The 18,445-nt window shown below is 45.5% G+C and overlaps 1 pseudogene; it reads right to left on the reverse strand.

Annotated features, from left to right (window-relative positions):
• Positions 1-18,445, reverse strand: part of LOC131483358 (zinc finger protein 850-like) — a 455,811-nt pseudogene that overhangs the window by 242,358 nt on the left and 195,008 nt on the right.

Raw genomic sequence — 18,445 nt, forward strand, 5'->3', positions numbered from 1 at the left:
TTTGAAGTTTCTTAGAGAGGTCCATATCCACTCATTAACTAATACGTGAAGTGTTGGCTCCCAGTTATGATCCTTCTGCAGCTACTAAGTAACTATCTTCTTGAAGGTCCCCAAGGCTGAGTTTATGCATTTGACTGCATGAATTTTGATGGGGAGAGTTACCGATATTAAGGTAACTCATCCTTCAAGGTCCCCAAGAGTGAGTTTGGATTCCTTGCCCCAGCTGGCAAAGCCCCTGGGCATGGGCTTGTTCAGCACTTACATTGTGGATATGGTGGGGTAGTTGCTCTACACTGCTGTGGGTGGCAAAGCCTATATAATATGGTGGTTCAGGGTTAACACATGGCCAACTGTCCCAGGTGTCACTGGAATTTGTTGCATTAAGGAAAAGAAAAACTGAGTCTAACATATTTAATAGAGATCTCTGTGGGTAACTGACTTATATTCTCAGGGTTGGCCTGTTGCTCTTACTGCTGTAATTATCCCTGTGGAAGAGGTAACTGAAGCCTGTGGCTGCACCAGCAGCACATGTGGTGCAATCTGTCTACTGCGGACAACTGAGTTGATCGGCATTTTAGGGCTGTAACATTGTATAGTAAATATTGCCTCTGGGTCCCCAAAATAATAAGTAGTCATGGTCTCCATGTGAGTCTTGTGTTTGAGATGAAATCTTGTAGTTTTTTAACCTGAATAGCTATAGGGTTACTTTACCTACTTTAAAAGGTCCCAGAGTTGTTTCTCTTTTGAAGGCAATATAACTGTCTGGGATTCGGGGCTGCCAGGAGGCTATCACTTTACAGCCCCAAGCACAACAGTAATAGTCCCCAGTACCTCCACAGTGTGCATTTTCATGACTGGGGCATACAGAAAACTGGGAAATAAAAATGTTGTTTCTTGCCTCGCCTCCCACACCCATAGATTATTTGTGGACTATTCCAGTATCTTCCAAATAGCTGACAGAGAACAGACCGATATATAGTGGCCCACCTGCTTAACTGTAGTCCCATCCTCTGTTTTTCTTAACTCACAAAAGTAGTTAATCAATTGATGTAGGGAATGTGATATAACCCTATCCATCCTATTTTTATTTAAGATCAACAACATCAATATTACAAACAGAGGTGCTAAAGAGTTTCTTTGGTAAGTTTTATCTTCAGTGGGTCCCAAGAGTGTCTGATGATTCCCCATTTCTTATCTGATGTGTGAGGATCTGTGACCATTGACAGTTGCTCCACTGGGCTGGTGACCTGTGGGATGGTGGCCATTGCTGGCTGCTCCCTGGGGCTGGTGTCCTTTTAGACCAGGGAATGGTGATTCCACACCTTGGTCCTGTCTACCTTAATGGCTGTTGGAGTGGTTAGGATTATAGAGCATGGTACCTTCCAGAATGGTTGCAGGGCTTCAGTTTGATGTCTCTTGATCCAAACATGGTCACCTCATTGGAAACAGGGCTGTTAGACTGGGTGGCCAGAAAGCTGCCTCCAGGTCAGACATCAGTTCCTTTTGGATTTTCTGGAAATTCAAAGGATTTTCTGCAAGGAACTTAAAAGCTAACCATGGGGCCTAGCATGTTAGCGCTGTGGGTAAAGTCCTCGCCTTGCATGGGCTGGGATCCCATATGGGCTCTGTACCTATTCCCGGTGGCCCCACTTCCCATCTGGCTCCCTGCCTGTGGCTTGGGAAAGCAGTTGGGGATGGCCCAAAGCCTTGAGACCCAGCACCCATGTGGGACACCCTTAAGAGCTCCTGGCCCCTGGCTTTGGATTAGCTCAGCTCCAGGTGTTGCGGCCACTTGGGGAGTGAACCATTGGATGGAAGATCTTCCTCTACTTCTCTCTGTACATCATCCACCTCTCCAAAAAAAAAAAAAAAAAAGAAGAAGAAGAAGAAAAGTGACCATGACTGATAATTTGCACGGTTTCTTCTCCTATCTTGGGCAAAATGGTTGGGGGGGTCTCCCAAACATGGTCTCAAAAGAGTGAACACCTTAATGCTGGGGGTACGTCTTGTTCTAAATAGCACAAAAGGCAGCACGCCCACACAATTGTCATGAGTCTCTAGGAATAATTTTACCAAGGTCTCCCTTAGGGGCCGATTTACTCTCTATCTGGTCAGAGCTTTGAGGTCTATAGGCACAATGTAATTTCCCATTTATCCCACACATTGGGCTATTGCTTGTGACACCAGGGCAATAAAGTCAGGGCCATGAACTGAGCCTATGTGGAAAGGCAGCCCACACCTAAGAATAATCTGATGTAATAGCTTTTCAGCAGTTATGGTTGCAATTTCAGTCTTAGTAGGGAAAACTTCTGCTGATCCTGGGAATGCAACTATCAACACAGTAAGTATTTATATCTATATTTTCTTGGCTTCATTTCAGTGAAATGAACTTCCTACAACCTGCCTGGCTCTGTTCCCCTATGTCTGATTGCAGTTTGTTGCTGGCCGTGGCCCTGGGTTAACCTGGAAATAAATCACACAATGTTCTACTACTCCTTCCACTAATGCATTTAGTCCTTGCACCTTAAATCCTTTTCTGAGGAGCTCAGCAAGCGTTGTTTTTCCTAATTGTGTGCTTTGATGGAGTTGGTGGGCCAGATGTTGCCCCAGAGCTTTTGGAAGAAGCATTCCACCATCCATGTCTTGGTACCCATTCTGTTCTTGCTGCCTGGTCTCCCCCCACACCCCCGTTTCCTGTGTCTATTCTAAAGCTTTAGAATAATATGGATCTGAGGGAAGAATTGAGTTAGTAAATAGAGGGAGTATGGCAGTTGCCCTCGTGGCCACTTCTCGGTAGCCGTGTCATCAAGGCGGTTTCCCTTTTTGGTATCCAGTACAGTATTATCATGACTGTGTTAGGAACCAAATAGCAGAGAATTTCGTCTTTGTTTGCCTTGGCTCTAAGGAGGCCTAGTTCCCAGTAGATGGCACCATATACTTGAGCTGTAGCAAAGTCATATAGGCTGTCAGTGTGGATATTAACAGTCTTATTAGTGCACATTTTGGGAGCCTGGGTGATGACAATAAGTTCATACTTTTGAGGTGAGATGATTGGTAGCAGGCAGTCTGCCATAAGACTTCAGTGGGTGGAGTCACTGCTGCCTCAGCCACACATATTCCATCCTGATTAAACCTGTTGCCATTACTAAATGAAATGAAATCCAGCCAGGACCATGGGACGTCGTTGAGGTCTGGTCAAAGGTCAGAGAGGAGCCTATCATCTCCTGGCAGGGATGGAGCAGTTGAGTAACTGAAGAGCCAGAGGGTGGCTGGGTTAAGGGCAGAAGTGATCAAGAAGTTAATGCTGACTTGGTCAAGGAGCAAAGTTTGATAGTGAGTTATATTGGAATTGGAAAGCCAGCGACTGGGAGGGGCCATGAGGAGAAGCTTGACTTCATGTGGGCCTGTGAGATGGAGGTTTTGCCCCAGAGTTAGTTTATCCAAGTCTTTTACCAGGAGGGCTATGGAGGCTATCTGGCATAGAAAGGCAGGCCACCCAGCCACTACAGATTCCAGGTTTTTGGACAGATAGGCCACAGGGTACTACCAGGGCCCTAACGTTTTGGTAAGTAACGCTCCCCCCCCCCCAAGCAATTCTCTTTCGTTCATCCACAAACAAATGGAAAGGTTATCTGTTGTTTCTTCGTGGGCTCAGGGATGGTGATGATGATGGATGCATTGGATGCCCAAATAAATAGTGGTGACCCCTGAAGTAGATATCCTAAGTATGTTACTTGGGTTAGGCACCACTAGGCCTTTTTGGCCTAGACCAAGTATCCAAGAGTCTGTAGGTTGCCCAGTAAGTCCTTGGTGGCTTCAAGACAGTCTGCATGAGAAGCAGCTGCAAGGAGGAGATATATCAATATACTGTAAAAGGGTTACCTGGGGGTGTTGATGGCAGTAGGCAACAAGGTCCCAATGAAAGGGTCCATCAAAGACCATGGATGAATGTTTGAATCCTTGTGGGAGCTGAGTCCAAGTGAGCTGTTCAGTCTTACCATTCTCTGGGTCTTCTCACTCGAAAGTGAAAAGTGGCTGTTTCTGGGTTGCCAGAGGGATGGTGAAGAAGGCATCTGTCAGCACCTGTTGGAGGGAGTGGGATGCTGGACGGGCCAGCCCTGTTCTTGTGCTGTGGACAGGATGCGACGGGGAGGCTTGTTGCTTGCATGTGTGAATTTGATGGGATGGTAGCCAAGCCTTCTGAGAACCCTGGAGTATTGGATAGGTGGGTTGGGGACATGGGAGGCATTGCCTGGGCCCATCTGACCTGGTCAGCAGGTTGGGGATTTTGTGTGGTCTATTACTCTGGCTGAGCTGGTCTGTCCTTGGAGCAGCAGGTAGAATGCCTACAATAGCCTGAGGTGGACATGGAAAGAGGATTTTAAGTGCAGATATTGCCAGCTGAGAAAACCTGTGCCAGCTGCAGCAATCAAGACTAGAATGCTAGAGACTCTGTGGGCCCAGGAAGAGTGAGCCTAGCCCTGTGGTGCAAGATGGAGGGTGGGGTCACAGGGTCCTTGGCAGAGCCAGCCTACACCTAAGTGACAAGCAGGGCAGCATTTGAGGGTGCTCTGAATGCATGGTTGTCTGCAGAGCTGTTCTAGACCTGAAGCAGCAGCCTTGCCTGCAGGCCCAAATGGTAGTGAGTTTTGGATGCTGGCCCACCAGGCCTAGCCCTGTAGCCATCAGCTGGAAGGCTGGGGATGCAATGCAGTGAGCCCTTATGGAGATGGCATGGCCCTTGAGTGATGGGACTGTGGGGCAGGCATGCTTAATAAAAGAGGAGACTGGCCGCCTTGCTTGACTGGCATGGAGCAATGGAGCAAGCAGGGTGATTATAGATGTGAGGGTGTTGGAGTAGTGTGTGAGGAGTCAGACTAGATAGCAGGCAGTTAGGGTCTTATGGTCCTGGTAAAATTAAACCTCAAAATGTAAAAACAGGGCTTTCCCCTATTTACATACCATTCCTGGCGCAGGGTCTCCCTCTGGGGAGGCAGCAAAGGGACAGAATCAACATATCAACCCCCATCTCTGAGAGCTGTTGTCATATCAGAAGCAATGGGATATGGCTCACACAAATCTCATCTCTGAATCACTCCAAAAGGAATGACACTTTAGGCTTCAGTTTAGCTTCAGGATGGTATTGCAGGGTGCAAGAAAGCTTACATTTAAAAAGTCTACGATATGGGAGAATCAAGATGGTGGAGTGGGGTAAGGGCACTTTAAATGGAGGGAAAAACATTTAATCAGGATGAAGTAGAGAGGACACATTCCAGGAAATAGGAGAGGACAGAATGACAGCAGAGGGGTACCTGGAGAGTGACAGACACAGGAAAGCAGCGGACATAATGGAGTGGTGAAGCAGTGACTGATACTCCAGCAGCATTCAGCTAACAGGTGATCTGAACTCCACCAGCAGCTGGAACTCCACCAGCAACCAGGTGGGAAAGGACTTGCACTGGGTGCTTGGGAGGTGAACCCAGACAAAGAACTGTCTGTCCTGCTGGTCTGTTTGATTTGAGTGGGAGCAGAGACAGAGCAGCTGATCCCAGAGTGGAAGTGTAGGAACAGGGTGGATTTCACAGCCCAGTCAGCCCCCTAGAGCCGAATTGGTTGCCATTTTGCATAAGGAGGAAAGGCAAGGGAAAGGACTGAGCATAAACTGAGCTCAGAGTGCACTCATTTCTGACTCAGTGAACTGCATTAATGTGGCATTCTACAGGTTCCACCCAAGACAGGTCTGGGTAGTCCTCAGACCTGATGACTAGCAGATCAAGAACTCTAGTAGTGATACATCAGGTGCCATTTTGTACACCATGGCAGACACTTTAGGACTGCAGGGGACAACAATGAATTGTGCATGTGCTGAGCTCATCAGGAACACACCAGAACTGATTATGCTCCACGGGTTGCAGTGGTCCTGCAGGAAATTAATACTGACTGTGGCATCGTACAGGTCAAAATAGGTCCATGTGGCACCCAGACCTAATGGCCTACCATTAATTAATTAATTAATTAATTAATTCTGGTTTTAAAAAAAAGAGCAGTCTTTTTAAGGAATCTATTAGCCACTCTTGGTGATAACAGGGCCCACTAGAAATTAACAAATGACATGTTCATGTGACAATACAGTGTGAATGGAAACCCTGAGATGAAGAAATGATCATTACCCTGAAGTCTGTCTGTTAATCTGAAGACCTATATCCCAGTTTCCCCAGCAATATAAGTTATCCTAAGAGGCATACAACAAACAACATGGATACACTTCACAAGTCTGCAAGCATTCATATTTTCCTGCCTTTTCTGCCTACATTCCGTTACTGCTAGGCCTCACCTCTCCTGGAACTCTTGAAAGTACACAAGTGAGCAATAAAAAGCACCTTAGAAGTAACATCTTTACTGTCATGCTCAAGCAGTGAACAGAGTGTGAGGAATACAGACACACAAGGGCTATGCTCAGGGGCTACCTATTCTCAGAGTCTGTCTGTAGGAAGCCAAAAAGCAAGCAGGATCTGGGGGAATCCAAGAGTCAGAGTGCCAGAGTAATGGTAGTGTTGTGCCAGATTTTTGAAATCCCCAGAAAAGCATCGAGTCTGAAGTCAGCGATAAGGCATAAGTGGCTTATTCAGTTTAAGCTAGGTCTCCCAGCCACTTCCCCCAGCCAAGGTTGCTGTAGGAACAGCAGGGCAGAAAAAGAGAGCAAAACAAGGGCAAAGGTTAAATTGCACAAGGTTCTTATACAATTACGGACAGTTCCATATATATAGTCATCACTGGTCAGTTTTACATGTTAACTTTCAAAATGAGCTTTTAGGGAGGGCTGCAGGAGGGTACGCCTAGCTCGGATCCCGACCCCAGCTCGCCATGCGCTCATGGCTCATGGGCTGGGCCCGGACATGCCTGGGTGCGGGGCCTGCTTCCTTCCAGGGTTAGTACACTGAGGAGGGAGGTCTCTGTGATTGGGTATGTCCGGGGCCCACCCACCGTCCTCATTGGGTAGTGAATGGGATTGGGGAGGGGCGCAACCTTGGGCCTGTGGGTTTAAACCTCGGGCTGCCAGAGGTGACTGGAGGGCTGCAGGAGGGGACGTCTAGCTCGGATCCCGACCCCAGCCCGCCATGCTCTCATGGCTCATGGTGGGCTGGGCCCGGGCGGCCAGTGTGCCATTGGGCGCCAGGCTGTGCCTGCTGGCCACCTGGCCGGGGAGCTCTGGGGTAATGGATGTCTGAATTGCTGCTTAGATAGCTCCAGGCTGACCCCACTGTTTCTGGGTTCTGAGTCAATCCTAAAGATTCCCAATCCCAATAACTCTTCCTTTGAAGAACTTCTAATCCCATAATAATGCTGAGCTTTGAACACCTATCAAGTAAAAGATAAGCTCTGGCTTGTCTAGCAGGCTTGCACCTAATGGTCCTCAGAGCAACCACGGGCAGGTGCGTGATTTACGGCTAGGAACAGGCCCAATTGGGGAGGTAAGAGGACACCACAACTGGGTTGAGGTTCCCACCAAGGGGTGTATGTGCTGGAATGGGGGCTGCATTCTATTTAGGAAACAGTTGTAGTCACCCGGGGCACTAGTGTGGGCTGGGATTGTATGCACCAGGCCGGTTCAGATCCCAACACCATCTGGTGTTATGGAGAACCAGGATAGATGTGGGACTGATTAGGCTGGGTCTCAATCCCCTACTGAGCCATGTGTGAGCTGTATGTGGGTATGGACGAGCCATGGCCGGGCTGAAACATCCAACAACAAGAACCAGAATGGGGTGAAAGCCAGCCAGCAAAAGCCACTGTTCCTGTTAGGACAGGAGGTGAACCGAGTAGGGTTGGCTCAAGAACCCCCTGGCAAGTGCAAAATCTGGCATTGGGAGGGGTTCTGATGGAGGAGCCTGGGCAACTCCTCTGGCAGGACACAGTCCCTGCAGGTAAGTGCAAGAAGCATGATAGGAAACAGCCCAGAATAGGCCATGGAAAGTTTCCCACTGGCATACATTCGGCATGGGTCAGGAGCAGACCAGGCTGACTCAGTTCATGTCATTCACTGGCAAATCCGATCACCAGAACAGAGTGTGGGATGGGCCGGGTTTGGTTGCGACAAAACCAGTACACATTATGGAATGCCAGGGCGTGGTTGCCTGTACTGGATATGAATGCAGCACCCAACCAGCACAGGTGAGATCCAGGAAAGGAGGGGCAGAGCTGGCGGGGGGATTAAGGGGCTGGTCCCCTCGCCGGACAGCTACTCCCACTGGAGAGTGTGGGCCGGGATAGAGACAGACCCGACTAAGCAGGGCTACAATACCTGTGCACTGCATGTGGACTAGATCAGGGCCGCAGCATCAGCTGGCAGAAGCTGGCACTGGGGACTAATTCTGTCAAGTCAAATCACAGAACCACCTAAAGAGTGCATAAACCGGGACAGAGAGACCTGGGAGGGAAAAAGTGGGTTCCCCCTTCCTGGGTCGCTATTCCCTTGGGAGGGCATGAAAACTAGGACGGGGGCTGGGATGGCTAGATAGAGAGGCACTCAACAACATCTGTAAGGGCTGGATGATTGAATTGGTTAGATAGAACTAGGCTTTAATACCCATTGACAAGTACAAGAGCCAAATGGGATGGGGGACAGACTGGTCTTCTGCTACACATACTGGCAAACCAGGGTAGGGGGCGGGCCTGGTGGGGGTTATTGTGGGTTGCCCCAACTAGGCTGCAGCTCCCACTGGTTGATGTAAGGGCTGAGCCAGAGTGGACTGCAACACCCATTGGTTCCAGTGCAACTCGGGACTGAAAATAGAACCAACCCAGCAATTGAAACCACCAGCTGATCAAGGTGATGGACTGTGCCGGGCCCTGTGCTTGCTAGAACATACAAGAAACTAGTCTGGGAATACCTCAAAGTATCTTGGAGATCTCCCCAATCAAACTGATGGACTCAGAACTCTAGCCAAGAAAAGACAGAAGACAGAGCAGGATAATCATTCATCTCAGGTATATGTTGGCAGCGAAATATGGGGCAAATGGAGATTTCGTGATGGACCATATCGATCGGTGGACGACCTCACCGAGCGAAACTGGCAGCGATTCATAACTGGAGAACTATCAACACCACTTGAGCACATATCTCAGAGCATGCCCCACATCCGGGACTTGGGGTGGGCAGGAAACCGGGTGGGGCTTCTCCCTCAATATCCCCCTTTATCTCAGATATATGATGGAAGCAATATTGACATAGTAGTATTGCCCATTTCCCTATCCGCCTGAACCATTTTTTTTTTTTTGCCTTTAACTGCAATTAACTATGTAAAGATTGTCAACCACAATACAATAAAATAGATTTTTAAAAAATGAGCTTTTGGCAGGCTTGTATTGGTAGGTTTGAAGCAAGCAGCTTTCAAAAGGTGCAAATTGATGGGCTATAGGGCAATGAGTCTTATCAAACACCAGGGTCCTCCTTCCTGAGGAGTGGTCTACCTACATGACCTGCCAGGTGTCCTGCCTGGTGAGTGTCACATAAACTGTCAAGCCAGGAGTTCACACAGCGCCCAGCCAAGCAATTAATGCAGAATCACAACAGCAGAAAACATCTAGATCCTTCAGAGACATGTGACCAAGAGACCGAGCCTCTCCGTATCATGGGCCTTTATAGGGACTTGCGAGGGGAGTGGTTACCAAACAAAAATGCAATACCACCCCTCTCAGTTCCAGTGATGATAGGTGAGAGTCACATTTGGGCAGAAGGGAAAGCCTAGATGGTGTGGGAGTGTGGCTTCCAGGTTGGTGACCCTGAACTGGATGCCAAGCCCACAAATTTGGGAGAAGGAAGATACAAGTCTCAACCTTTTTTCTGGGTGAGGTGGTAGACATTATTGCCCATTGTGAATAGGTTTGTTTCTCTTTGCCCTTAGGGTGACTCATGTGAACACCTCCCGTGGATGGTGCATAAAAAAAAACCACTATTTCTACCATGTTCTTAGGTCTTTCCTCTTTTGGAGTGCCATGCATCTGCTAAGGCAGGAATCACTGTGGTTGTTTTTTTATTATTATTAATTATTTTGCATTATGTGACAGTTTTATAGGCTCTGGGAATCCCGCCACCCCTCCCCACGCCTCTCCCCCCTGGTGGATTCCTCCACCTTGATGCAGTATTACAGTTCAAATTCAATCAAAATTCTTTCCTTGCAAATGTATACCAAGCATAGAGTCCAGCTACTTATTGTCCAGATGGGTTGAACAGTTTCTTCTGGAGACCATTTCTGGTCCAAAGTTAGAGCTGGTAGAATATCATCCCAGTCAATTAAGAGTCCCAATATAACATCAACAGCAATTTGCAACATTATGCAATTGACAAGGTTTTGAGTAACCAGTATGTTAAAAAAAAAAAAAAAAGGCAAGTCCTAACCACAACCTATGATTAGCTCACTGACATTTCAATTTTAGTTTATATATAGGACCGGCTGCTATATACCTTAAAATGGCTATAAGGTGCCATTCAGCTGTCTTGTGTCTGTTTCATTTTAGTATTTAGCCATTTGTTGTGTTGAAGTATAATTTTGCTGATATTGGCAGATTTCAGGATAATCTAGACTGGCTTGTAACTCTGACAAGACATTTGTTGACAATTAAGGTGCAGAACATTTTTTTTGGGGGGGGGTGTGCAGGAAAATCCTCAACACCATGGTGAGGAGTGACTAATCTTTGTGTGCAACCCAGCGAGGCATGAGCCAATCCATGCCAGCTCTTTCCTGTCAGATTCCAAGCTCTACTTTTTGTTGTTTGTCTATTTATTTTAGGGTTTTTTAGTTTGTATGATTGTTTGTTTGTTATAAGGGGTTTTCAGAGCGATCCCGATGGTTATTGCAAGGGAGGGTGGGGGTCCAGAGGTGGAGCCAGGCTCGGACCAGAGAAAGCTCTCCTCCCTGGTCCTGAAGGACGTTTATTGTTCTTCTGTTTCTGCGGACCGCTCAGGGCTTCTGGTTGTCTTTCCGATGATGTTGGTTTCTGCACGGTAGTGTTTGGACTTCTTCCATCCCCTGCGGAAGCTACGGTTAGGGGTTGGGAGACCTCAGAGTACTCAGCCTCCGAAGACATCCAATTCCCTGTGGCCTACTTGGCAGTTGGGATACAGTCCTGGTTGCTCGTATTAATAGTTTGTGGTGAAGGTCTGGGAGTCTTCATGGTTGGGATCCAAACTTCCTCTTCACCATAACCTGCTCCACTCTGGAGTGCCCCCCTGCTCCATGCACATGACCTCCTGTTAAGAGGTTGTCAAGATCGCACCCGATTTCCCCCTCATGCATTGGTATAGTAGAGTGAGGAAAAAGTACAATATAGGCTATCAAGATAAAATCTGGTAATTCATAGACAACAGACTCAAAGCGGCACTAAATAATAGAAAAACTACTATGGTTCTTACTCTTAAATAAATCCTGCTTTGCAAACTAGAGTTGTCCACATGAAAATTATCCACTGTGAAACAAGAAATGATGTTGCTGCAGTGTTTTGCTTGAATTCCCTGCAAATATAACCTGCCTTGCTCTCGAGCAGTGGAAATTCTGAAGCGGTGGGCAGGTTAGAGGTTAATGTTGGGGCTGCACAGATGCCCTGGCACTGGAACAGCTTGCAGGTAGGCTATAGATGTAGGACATCTGACTAATAGGACTAGTGAGGTGACAGGGTGTTGTGTGGTGGTGGACTCCAGGGATGCAGGCTCTGGCCCCAGGGTCACCAGCAGAAGAGACCCAGCCCTGGAGTGGCTGGCAAGCACATTGCCTGTTGAAGGAGCAAGATCACTGCATGAGCTGGAATGATTTTCAAGTGGTGGAAGGTAGACAGTGTGCTGGCACTCATGGGCTAGAGGTGAGTTGATGACGGCTCACTGAGCCTATCCCTGGCTGGGTAAGTGCAGCAATGGATGGGGAATGTTAGAGGAATATCTTCTGCTCAAGCATAATTCAGTCTGGCCCTGAAGTGGTTGACTATTGAGCTGTGGGATCAGGGACACTGCCCAGGACGACTTGACTATGAAGCAGATGTCAGGTGGATAGCAGGAACAGAGTGCACTGGCTTGTCAAGTTTGGCCCTAGAATAGCTATTGGTGGGCACCTTGGGCCCTTGGCTCACTGTAGTAACCGCTAGGTGCTGTAGTGCATGATGTGTGTGTGCTGGGGATGCATGGGGATACCAGCTAAGCCCTCTTGGCCCAGGAGTGGACTGTGGGCTGTGTGGAGTAGCTGTTTGAGCATACCTGAACAGGAAATGCCTGGCAGGTCTGTTGCACCCCATAGGGTTACTTACCTGTTGGTGAAGAAGCAACCAACAGAATGGGAGAAAAGTTTATCACACTACGCAAGTGATGGGGGGATAATACCCAGGATTTACAAAGAGCTTCAGAAAACCAGGAACAGTAGATAAATAAATAAATAAATAAATACTTTGAAACAATGGGCAATACAAATGAACAGACATTGTGCAAAAGAACAAATCTAAATGGAAGTCAGTATGGAGTTTGCTTAGAGAATTGCAAATAAATCTGCCACATTGGACAAAGGGTGCAGACATATTTGAGATGACAGAAACACTGGACAGGGTAAAGAACAGAGAGCAGATTGCAGAAAAACATAGGTGTCAGGCAGTCAACACGGATGTACCTGGAGACCCCCTGAACACAGGGAAGAGGCCACGGTGCAGGAGCAGTGTTATAGGGAGCAAAAAACCTACCGGCCACAGGTGAGCTGTGATGTAAACTCCAACCATACCCAGGGATCCAGTGGTAGCAACAGAATTAACCCTTGTGGAAGCCAGGTGGGAGCTTGGGTCTGCTCCTGGAGCTCCAAAGGTGAAGGTAGGTTGAAACTGACATATCCTACTTAATAATCTGGCCCAAAAACAAACTAAAAGGGAGCTGTGTACTCCTCAGGGTAGATTGGTGGCAGGTTGAAGCCAACAGCACAGATATCAAGCGCTGGAGTGGGCAAGTTTCCAACTAGTCACACCCAGCTGATCCCACGTTGAGGACAGCACCAGCTTACCATCCTACATAATCTGTGTGGTCCCTGGATCAGAAGGCCAACAGCACCAGTTCCCTGGCAGTGCCCCGCTGGGCACTTGTGTTTAGATATCAGTGCCCACTGGGCATCATCTTGTGTTTAGATAAGATCAGTGCTGCAGACAAACCAGTTATCTGGGATAGTTGCCATCTTCCTAAGCCAACTGATTGAACTTAAACATTGATTTGTAGATCTCTTGGTAATATATCTTAGAAATACAAACTAAGGAGCAAAAATCCACCAAACAGGATTACAATGTCAAAAGTTAAGAGACAAGACAGAGGCACAATAAATCTTACCGAAGACTCCTCAGTAAAGCAACAAAAGCTTCTACCACCCTTAGAATTAACTGAGGAAGACATTGACAAAGTGGAGAACACAAAATTTAGAAAACTTAGTCCTCGCTTTCAACGCCCTGGGAACCCATATGGGTGCCGGTTCTAATCCCAGCAGCTCCACTTACCATCCAGCTCCCTGCTTGTGGCCTGGGAAAGCAGTCAAGGATGGGTCAATGCTTTGGGACCCTGCACCCACACGGAAGACCCGGAAGAGGTTCCAGTTCTCGGTATCAGATTGGCGCACACCAGCCATTGCAGCTCACTTGAGGAGTGAATCATCGGATGGAAGATCTTCCGCTCTGTCTCTCCTCCTCTGTGTATATCTGACTTTGTAATAAAATAAATAAATCTTGAAAACAAGAGTTCAAAGAATTTATAGAATTTGTCACAGAGGAAATAAATTAAATGAAAGCTGACATTTCAGAAGTTAAAAATACAGTACAGCAAGAAATGAAAAATATTTCCTGTCACCAGGAGGAACAAAAAAACAAACAAGCTAGAATAGAGCCAGGTCAAGGTTAAAAAAAAGTATCCAAGAATATAAAAATACAATTAACAGGCCCAGCATAAGAATTATGGGAGCTCCAGAAGACACAGAAAGAGAAGTTGGGATTTAAGGATTATTCATTGAAATAATAAATGGAAACTTCCCTAATCTAGAGAAAGAATTGGGAAACAGCATGCAGAAGGGGCACTGTACTCCCAACAGTGTTGATCATCATGATACATGATAATCAAGCTCTCCTCAGTTGAACATAGGAAAAAAATCCTTAGATGTTCATGTGAGAAAAATCAAGTGACCTATAGAGGAACACCAGGCAAACTCACTGCTGATCTCTCAGAGGAAACACTGCAATGGAGAAGATAATGAAGTGACATATTTCAGATACTAAAAGGGAAAAAGTGTTAGCCCAGAATAATGTTTCCTACAAAGGTCTCCTTTGTCTTTGAAAATGAAATAAAATTCTTCCACAGTAAAGAAGAACTCCAAATATTCGAATACTCCAAACCTGCCCTGCAGCTGATATTCAATATATGTTTTAGTGAAAGATAAAAGAACGAAAACCAAAGCGAAAAATGGAGAACATCCCACTACAAGGCTAACAGAAGACTAAATCAAAGGACAACCCATCACTAAAATCACAGGAGGATTTTGCCACTTATCCATATTAACATTGAATATAAATGGCTTGAAAACATCAATCACACATCATAGATTGCAAGACTGGACCAAAAAACAAAACACTTCCACCTGCTGCTTACAGGAAATACATCTTACTAACAAAGATCAGAGGAAGCTGAAAGTGAAAGGATGAAAAAAGATACTCCAAAAGAATGGTAATGTAAATTTTGCAGGGGTAGTCATTCTTATAGCAGATGATACAGATATCAATGTGAAAAACATTAAGAGATGAAGAAGGATACCATATAATGTTCAAAGGATCCATTCACCAAGAAGAAGTTACCATAATAAATGTATATGCGTCAAATGCCAAGACATTTGGTTGTGTGAAACAAACATTAATGGACATAACAGGAGAAATAGATTCAATATAATCATAGTGTGTGAACTTAATACCACATTAATATTAATGGACAGATTTTAAAAAAGCAGAAAACTCAGCAAAGAAAACACACAACTCACCCAAACTCTAGAACAAATGCACTTAGTTGATATCAACTGAGCCTTTAATTCTATAAAAGAGAATACACTTATTTTTTATCAGTTCATGGAACCTTCTCCAGAATTGACTGTATTATAGGCCACAAAACAAGCATCACCAAATTTTTAAAAATCAACAATATACCAGGCATATTTTGTGACCATCATGGAGTGAGGCAAGAGACCAAGAAGCCAAAAAACTCAGGAAAACTTGCAAACACGTGGAGACTGCATAATGTTACTAAATGAGAAATTAGATAGAGAGGAAATCATAGGGGAAATTAAAAAAAAACAGCCTGAAGCAAGTGAAGGCATCAATACAACATATCAAAACTTATGGGACACAATCAAGACAATGGAAAGAGCAATGTTCATTTCAATGCTTGTTTTAAGAAACTAGAAAAGCATCAAGTAAATCACTTAATCTTACAGTTGTAGGAAATAGAAAAGCTACAGCAAAGAAATCTCAAGAATACTAGGAAAAAAAGAAATAATCAAAATAAGGGAGGAAATAAACCGAATAGAGACCAAGAGAACTGTATGTACATAACAGCAATGAATTAAAGAGCTGACTCTTTGAGAAACATCAACAAAATAGACTCCCCACTAGCCCAACTATTAAAAAATGGAGGAGAGAGAAAATATGCATCAATAGCATCAGTAAACATAATTGGCACAGTAAACATAATCAAAACTGCCATATTATCAATAGTAATATACAGGTTTGATGCAATCCCAATCAAAATCCCAACAACATTCTTCTCAGAAACAGAAAAGATGATACAAAGATTCATCTGGAATCACATGAAATCATGAATAGCCAAGTTATCCTGAAGAATAAAAATCAACCTAGAGGAATCTCAGTTCCAGACCTCAAGACATACAAAAGAGCAGGGCTCATCAAAACAGTCTGTTACTGGTACAGAAACAGAGAAGAAGATCAGTGGAACAGAACTGAAACCCCAGAAAGGAACCCACACATGTAGGGCCAACTAATATTTGACAAGACAACTGAAAACAGTCCAGGTAAAAATCCTGGCCTATTGAACAAACGATGTTGGGACAAGTGCATAGTATGCTGCAGAATAACAAAAAAATGCCCATACCTGTCACATTATACACAAATAAGCTCTAAATGGATCAAAGAACTAAATCTATACCAAGTAACCATCAAACTAATAAATGAAAACATAGGAAACACTCTCCAAGAAATAGGAACAGAGAAAGATTTCTTAGAAAAGATGCAAAAAGCACAGGTGAGTCATTACCTAACATCATCTAGCAGATCTGAGAACCAGCATGGGGAGAAGGATCAGTGCTGTATCAGGCCACAACAATAGGCAATTCACATCAGGATTGAGACAGGGGACATGCTGTTCCTGGATAGGGCTCAGCACACAGCAACATGAAGTGGAATTGGGGGAACACTAGACTGAGCCAGGCTGCAATACATGCTGGTGGAAAATGAGTTAGTAACTTGAATGTTGTCCCAACACTTGTTTACTAAAGCAGGATGCATAACTGGAAAAAAGGACCCATCCTCTGTTTTCTCCCAATTCCTGTGAATCTCATTCTTCCACCCTATTCCAAACATTCCTACAATATAATTACAAAAATGAAAGAATGTTATGATGCTGTGAGAGACCGGGAATATTTTAAAACAGGACCTGCAAAAAATTCAATAAATTTCACTGATTAGTGCCCTACTGAGGACCCGAGCCACAAGCTGATAAGCAACAATAGCAAAGAACTAACAGCTGGGTCCTCATATGAGCAATCTGGTGGAAAGCAGGTAGATGTGTAGAACTTCATTCTGTAGTTTAAGTAAGGTACTGATTACATGACCCTTTTTTAAAAAAGATTATTTTTATACCAAGTCAGCTATACAGAGAGGAGGAGAGACAGAGAGGAAGATCTTCCCTACAATGTCACAGGCCAAGTGAGCGCAACGGCCAGTGCTATGCTGATATGCCAGGAGCCTGGAACCTCTTCCAGGTCTCCCACATGCGTGGAGATTCCCAAAGCATTGACCCATCCTCGACTGCTTTCCCAGGCCACAAGCAGGGAGTTGGATGGGAAGCAGGGCTTCTGGGATTAGAACCAGCGCCCATATGGGATCCCAGGGCGTTGAAAGCGAGGACTTTAGCTGCTAGTCCACACCACCAGACCCTACATGACACATGTTGAAAACAAAATTGTCTCTCTTACCCTCAGTGCTCATCATTGTTGGTCTTGATAGGGCGTCAACTCTAAATATTAAGTAGTAGAAGTGCTCCAGGTTGTAGCACATGAGATGCAAGTCAATGGGTTTCACATTTCCCTCAACAGCAGTCATGGGAACCACTCTTCAATTGTTTTCTTTGAAAGGCAGAACTAGAGTGAGAAAGACAGAAGCAGGGAGATATCTGCCATCCACTGGTTCATACCCCCCAAGGGCTCAATTGCAGTAGCTGAGCTGCTGTTGTGAAACCAGAAGCCAAGAGCAAAACCAAGGTGGATTGGCTAGGATCTCGGACAGCTTACCTACTATGTAACAATGCTCATCCTCTTGTTCACTCTTACAATTGAAAGACTTCAGGCACAGGCTGACATCTACTAGCTCATACAATGGCAAGAAACTTACTGTGTGAATCTGAGCAGTTGTGGTTGCAGCTGACACATTAACTCCACCTGAAAGAGGAACTCCAAGACTCTGATGCCAGACAATTCTTTTGTCTCTAAGATATGCCTCCTAGAGTCTTGGCTGTTTTTTGACCAGCAGGCCCAAGATTCCTGAGGACCATGACAATGGTGTTGCTTGGCTGCAGAACCACCAGAGACAAACTGGTGAAGGGTGTCCATTTATTGGGAAGATCATACAAGCATACATACAGTGGAGAGGAAAGGCAGAAGGGTGGTCTCAACAGTACTCCCACCCTACACTGTTATTGTAACTGGCCAGTAGGCATGCCTATCTCTCTGGACACTCTAATCTAGTCACCAGTTACATTCTGTAAGCAGGGTTGATAGCTTAGTATTTTAGGCCATGTGCAGGTAGACCAAGATAAGCTAGCACCTGGGCTGAAAGCCATAACTTTGGGCATGATCATTACGTCTGAATGGTAAACAAGATGAGGATTGCACTTAACTTCTCAGAGTTGCTTATCAGGGAAATTCTAGCACAACTTTGCAGGGGCAGAAATTGAAATACAGCCCACTACTCTGGATGTATGCTGAGTGAACAGGCAAAGATGGAGTCTCTGTTAGCTGAGACCACTGCCAGGGCTTTGCCTCAGAGACACAATGTGCCATGTGCCTATGACATGTTGTATGAGATAAGCTGGCAGAGAGGCAGGAGTGATCTCCCATACTTATTATTCAAGAAGAGATAGTGGCCAAATAGGATCCACATTTGGCCA

The sequence above is a fragment of the Ochotona princeps genome, chromosome 25 (genome assembly GCF_030435755.1).
Source record: "Ochotona princeps isolate mOchPri1 chromosome 25, mOchPri1.hap1, whole genome shotgun sequence".
NCBI lineage: Eukaryota > Metazoa > Chordata > Mammalia > Lagomorpha > Ochotonidae > Ochotona > Ochotona princeps.